The following is a 6,000-nucleotide window of genomic DNA, read 5'->3' as shown; positions in this document are numbered from 1 at the left end:
GCTTCCCTGTCCCCACTAAGCCTCGCTATGAGGTCGATGTTTGCCCCACAGCTCTGGCAGTTTCATGCCACAGGAGTTGCCTTGGATGCCATCAAGTGCTGAAAAACAGCAGAGATTGACTAATATTCTCCAAAATACAGCATTGTCTTTGTGATTTGTATTTAAGTTTGGCCAATGCAATATCGAAGAGGTGACTGGAGGGACTTTGGTACTAAAAACAACGCACAGGAGGTAAACATGGAGGTTTAGTATTTTACCATTGCGGCTTTGAGATAGTTTATGACACTGGGCTAATAACTCACAAACCAAAATCTTCATCGATCGGGAAAAATGTCATGTTATCAGCCCCCTGTGCCTTGAGGCATCTCCCTTGCAGCACCCCCTGCTTCACTGCCCACTGGGGATGTGTCCGTCCCAGTATGTCCTTTGGGACGCGCCCAGCACGACACCCTTGCCACGGGCCCCATTTTCTGGGACAGGGTGCTACAGGCTCAGCCCCTCAGCAGAGAGGATCCCTGGGGCCAGGCTTGGGCTTCATCCAGGGCAGAGGGAAGATGAGGATCTTCAGGATCCCAAATCCTTGGGGTGCTTCTCAAAAATGAGATCTTGGGGAACGTTTCCAAAGCCACCTCAGTGCCAGCCAGGGCTTAGCCTCCTGCAAGGGTGATTCCAAAAGCAGATTTTGGTGTATGTTTGGTTTTGCCTACTGCCCACGGCAGTAAGAGGTGAATCTGCAGCATCTGCCCAAGGGGCTGCAGCTCGTGCTCCACAGCAGGAGTGGTTCCTGTGGAATGGAGGGCGAAGCAGCCCCAGCAGGGAGGGGAGCAAACCCCTGGTGTTCAGGGCAGGCCCTTGGCCCCACAGTGCTGCAGAGTCTATGTGACTCGTGCCAGGACCAGTGGTGTCGCCTCCATGCTGCCCGGCTCGTGGCAGCTTCCCACCAGCCTCCTCCCTCATAATCACGACAGGGGGACCACGGGTCCTGTCCTTCCTGGTTATTGGCAGCTAATTAATTGCCACTTGTCACATTCCCCTGGGGAAGCATCTGCCCCCACCAATCAATCTCTGCTGCTGCTGGGTTTGAGGGGCCTCAGAGACATCCCCAGCCCACCAGGACCGGCAGGGCCCATCGCAGAGAACCAGGCTGGCACCTCCCGAATCGGCTGCACACGGGCATGGCCCCATGCCACGGGGTGGTGAAGGCCAGCGGGTGATGCTCAGGGGCATCTTTGCTGCATCTTTTGCCAGCGGGTGATGCTCAGGGGCGAACTTGCACATCAGCCAGGGCCTGGACAGTGAGAAACTCCGAGGTGAGCACCCCAGGCTGCTCGCCCGCTGTCTCACAGCAGCATATTTCTGTGATATATACTGTAAATCTGCTTCATTTGAAATTCATAGTTAATGACCGAGTTGCTCTCATCCAGGAAACTCTGTGAGGTTCCGGCTTTTAAGGGAAAAGATGTAACCAGGCAGGAGTTGACAAGCACTGCAGAGAGCTGCCCCGCTCTCCAGGCACTTAAGAAGTCTCCAAAAGAAACCTCACCCCCAAGGGACGGCTGTGATCTTCAGCAAGGAGGGGGCTAGGGAAGAGCTTCTCGGGGTGCCCAGGCTGTCACCTCTGCAGGACTGAGGCTTTGGGCACATCGCTCTGGGAGGAAGCGATGAAATTCCTTCTGTGTGCCACTTTGGGGTCACAGTGGGCTGTGTGGGGTCAGCAGTGGCAGGAGCTGTGTCTGGACATGTTGCTGCTTCCTCCCCTCACCCCTAGGGCTGCAAATCCCAAGTAACCCCCCCATGCATCCCCCAGCCTATCATCCCAGCCTGAGCTACGATCCTGGACTGATAGGGTGTAACATGGAGAGGAAAGGCTTGGGCAAAGCTCACCCATTGTCCCTCATCTGGCAAAACTGTGGGATCCCCCCCACCCCACTGCCTGCCCCATGGCAGGGCTGGGACCGGGGACACCCAGCAGGACCCCTGAGCAGTCTCAGGGAGAAATGGGGTGAATTTGCCATTTTGCCCACCACCCACTACTAGCATTAAACACAAACCGTTGCCATCATTTCAACTATGTGATCAGGAGCCTAATTCAATACAATTAGGATCATTGTTTGAGGGTTGAGCATTTAGCTGAAACCCTAAGCCAGTCCTGCAGTAATTTGGCTGTGGAGGAATTGATTTTGACCATCAGCACTTTCTCATTTTCAATAGAGTATGAACGTAACCAGGTTAATTTCTGTTAAGCACATTACCCAGGTACTTTTTGCTCTCCAGCCCAATGATTATGTGTCTGATCTGAAAGATTATAATTGCAACCCAACAGGACACAAACTGTAGTCTATGATTGAAAGGAACAGGATTGAAAGAAAAGCAGCTTCTCTTCTACCTAAAAAAAACAAACAAACAAACAAACAAAAGCAGACAATCTTCATTTTTCCCTCTCTCCAAACGTCTCCATGGTTGTGGTGGTTTCTAAATGCAATATGGCAGTGTAGGAGATCTGTTCCAATCAGTAAATATGTCCTGAATAATCTTATCTTCAATATGCTGGCATGTCTGCAGCCTCACTGGATTAATGCCTTTACTGCAAGTTTGATTTGCTCCTATGCAAGTTGTAGGCCTGGGCTTCCTTCCCTTTACCTGACGCTTCTGCTTGCAAAGGGCTTTCTAGCGTGACTGGAGCAGGGACCCCCACCTCACGCAGGAGAGCAGGGGTCACCCCCAGCACCCCCACCAGCCCAGCCTCCCCCAGGCCCCCAGCCCCACTGGCAGAGGGGATTTGGCCGTGTCAGGGTCACAGATGTCAGCATGCTGCTGGGAAGGCACTGCTCTGAGCTGGCCGGCAATAACACAGCAAACACCCCCTGCGTGTTTCAGCCCCGCAGCTCCCCCAGGCCGGCGGCAGGGAAGGGTTCTCACCCCGAGGACATCCTTCCCCCCGCTGCTGCCACCCACCCCCAGGCTGGGGCTGGGATGAGCCCTGTCACCAGCCCTGACTGTACATTACTGCTCCTGATCATAATAACGTTCTTCCGCTTATAAAGCACCTTTCATCACGAAGCAGGATGGAGGGCGGCAGCTGCTGAACAGCACGGAGCGGTGCAGCACAGGCAGGGCCGGGCAGGAAGTGGAAGCGGCTCCTGCAGCTGCTGGGACGGCGCAGGAGAACCGTCCTCACGCCACCGCGTGCTGGAGCCTTATCACATCCCCCGGCATGCTCCCAGCTCCCTTCTGACACGCAAGGAGCCCATGTGGCAGGCTGCACATGACAGCGCCGATGTGACGTGCAGCGGCTGTGCAGGGGGCAGCTGCACCCCGCAGGTGCCCAGGGGAGGAAAGCTGCCCTTGGCCGTGGCGCACCACAGCTCCTTCACGCCTCTTCCAGCAGTGCCTGCTCCCGGCACAGCAACCCTGACCCACGGCATCACAGAGCCCGGCTGTGGCACTGCGCAGGTTTGTGTGGGGCCACGGACACAGCGACGCCGCGCACTGAGCCACGGCACCGGGCACCAAGCACGGAGGCCGGCTGACGCAGCGGTGTCCTGGCTCGGGGTGAGGGGCTGGCCGGCCCCCTGTCCCGGCTGTTGTTTTAAGCACCATCTCTGTGCAGAGCAAGCTGGGGGTGGTGCAGAAGCTCACGTACAGCACAAATTGTGCTTTCTCTCCCTGCACAAAGAGCTGCTGCATCGCGAACCTGCGGCATCTTCCCTTTCTGCCTCATCATGGCCCCAGCATGAGGGTGAATGGCACAAACCCTGGCGGAGCACTGACCTCCCTGTTCAGCCGCCCTCTCCTCACGCCCCACGGTGCTCTCCCAAGGTCTGTCCCAGGCAGACAGCGCAGCACCTCCCTGGGCAGTGCCAGGGAAGCACTGTGCTCCAGCTGGGACACTCTGCCTGGCAAATAGTTCAGACTAAATGCTCAAAATCACTGACAAAGGAGGGTTCTGGGAGTCCCGCAAGGCTGCAGCCACGTTCCACCAGGCACCATTGGCTGTGGCTGCTGCTCACTGGAGCAGGACCCACTCTGACCACAGGGGACACTGCCCTGCCTGCATCAGCCTCCCATGGCCAGGAGCAGGGAGCAGGACACCAACGTCAGGACCAACACCAGCACCTCCAAGGGCTCAGCGAAGCCCTGTGGGTGGGAAATGTCTTCAGGGCCAGGGCTCATTACCTACCAAGGCTTGGCCTTCATCATGGGGGGGCACACTGTGGCCTCTGTCACGCTGGAGCCACAGTCATTTTTCTGAGGAACAGCACAACCCATGCCATTCGCTGCTGCCCAGATTGTCTGATCAACACAAGGAGCTTCATGCTGCAAGGATGCCTGGTGCCTCTGCAGAGGGCACTCAGACCTGTACCCTGCAGACCCCCGATAACAGCGTCACATTTGCTGTACTGGCTGGGAGATAACTGATGCTGTTCCCTCACCAACCCTCAACCAGGATCTTCCCTTTTGAGAGACAAATATAACTGAGATGAGTCAGTTCCTCCAAGCTCCCATCCCCTGTACAATATGTAACTGGAATTTTTCATTTCGGCACTGCAGGGGAGGCATAACTGGAGAAGACAATGGAGTCAGCTACAACCCAAAAAAGCAGTGCCAATTCTGTGTGCATGAGAAATAAAAACATTTTTAAATCTAAAAATAAATTAACTGTAAATGACAGCAAGAGCAGATCTGCATGTACTCACTGTCAGCCTGCGCAGGACCATTCCTCACTCCTTGGCATGAGGGAGGACTGGGTGAATTCCCTGCTCTTCCAGGTCAGGCTGTGATTTGCAGCAGTACCACCAAGCAGGTAATGCACTCGGCACCTGCATGAGGAACTGGGCTCACCGAGTTGGCATCAGACCCAGAAGCAAATCCACAGAAGCCAGGAAAACCTCTTGGGTTTTTATAACTGCATTATGGTAGTGAGAAGGGAAAAGAGGCTCCACCAAGCTTGGTGCTAGGCTGGGCCAAGGCATCATAGAAAGCCATAAAAACCATCCAGCTTCCCACGATTAAATAAAAGGGCAGCACGTACACAAGCAGCCGATGGCCCCACTCTGCAGAGGGACAGCTGAACTGCGGCCTCTTGGAATGGAACTTTGTCAGGGAATGGAGCCGATATCCAGCAGCCTCTGCTGAGGCCACCTTCCTTCCCTGTCGCCCCCCCGGTATCTCCTAACTTGTGTTCAGAGCAACCCCATGCTCAGGTGTCCCAGGACATTGCCTGGATGCTCCAGAAAATGCAAGGGCCGCTGAGGGACTGAAGGCAGGAGGGGCACAGCTTATGCGGTGTTCCATGTGTGCTGGTGACCTCTTCCCACACATGGTGAAGATGGCCCCTGAAGTCAAGCACTGTTTTAGGGCATGTGAGCAGGGCCAAATCCTGATATTCTTCTTTACAAGCATCAAGACTTGCCAGGACATAGCCAGGGCTGCTGCTGCTGCAGCAGCAAGATGTTTCTTTCGGCGTTCCTTGGCTCCTGTCATGCGCTGATTGCCTCCACTAATGAACATTTCCACGGGGCCGCCTGTGCAGAAGGCAAGGACACCCTTGCTGCAAAGTGCTCAGAAGCAGCGAGCACTGGTACAACCACAGTGCGCGGTACCTCAGCCCGACAGCACACTGCCCAGCTCACTGCACAGCCTGGACAAGCACGCAGCTGGCTGCTTTCCTCAGCAGCCAGGTGAAATCTCCCCTCCTCCAGCCCTGGCGAGCCCCATCCTTGAGTGTGCTGGCAACCCTCACGTGGCCAGCCTCAGGTGCCTCACAGGCATGAAAATTTGATGCTTCCCAACCAACTGCAAGGGTACAGAGAAGGCAGGTGACGGGAGACTCCTCCACCAAAAAAAAAAAAAAAAAAAAAAAGGAGAAAATCCTCTCCTCTTTCTTGAGATATTGTCAACGGGGCTATGTAAGTGCCTTCTGCCTCCCATTCTTTGCCCCAGCGTGCTCTGTTTCACAGCGCTAGTTCCACTAGGTTTGGCTTTCTTTTTTCTTTTTCT

This window comes from Netta rufina (assembly GCF_964035555.1).
Source record: "Netta rufina genome assembly, chromosome: 23".
In the NCBI taxonomy this organism is placed as follows: domain Eukaryota; kingdom Metazoa; phylum Chordata; class Aves; order Anseriformes; family Anatidae; genus Netta; species Netta rufina.
Note: the sequence above shows the minus strand (reverse complement) of the source record.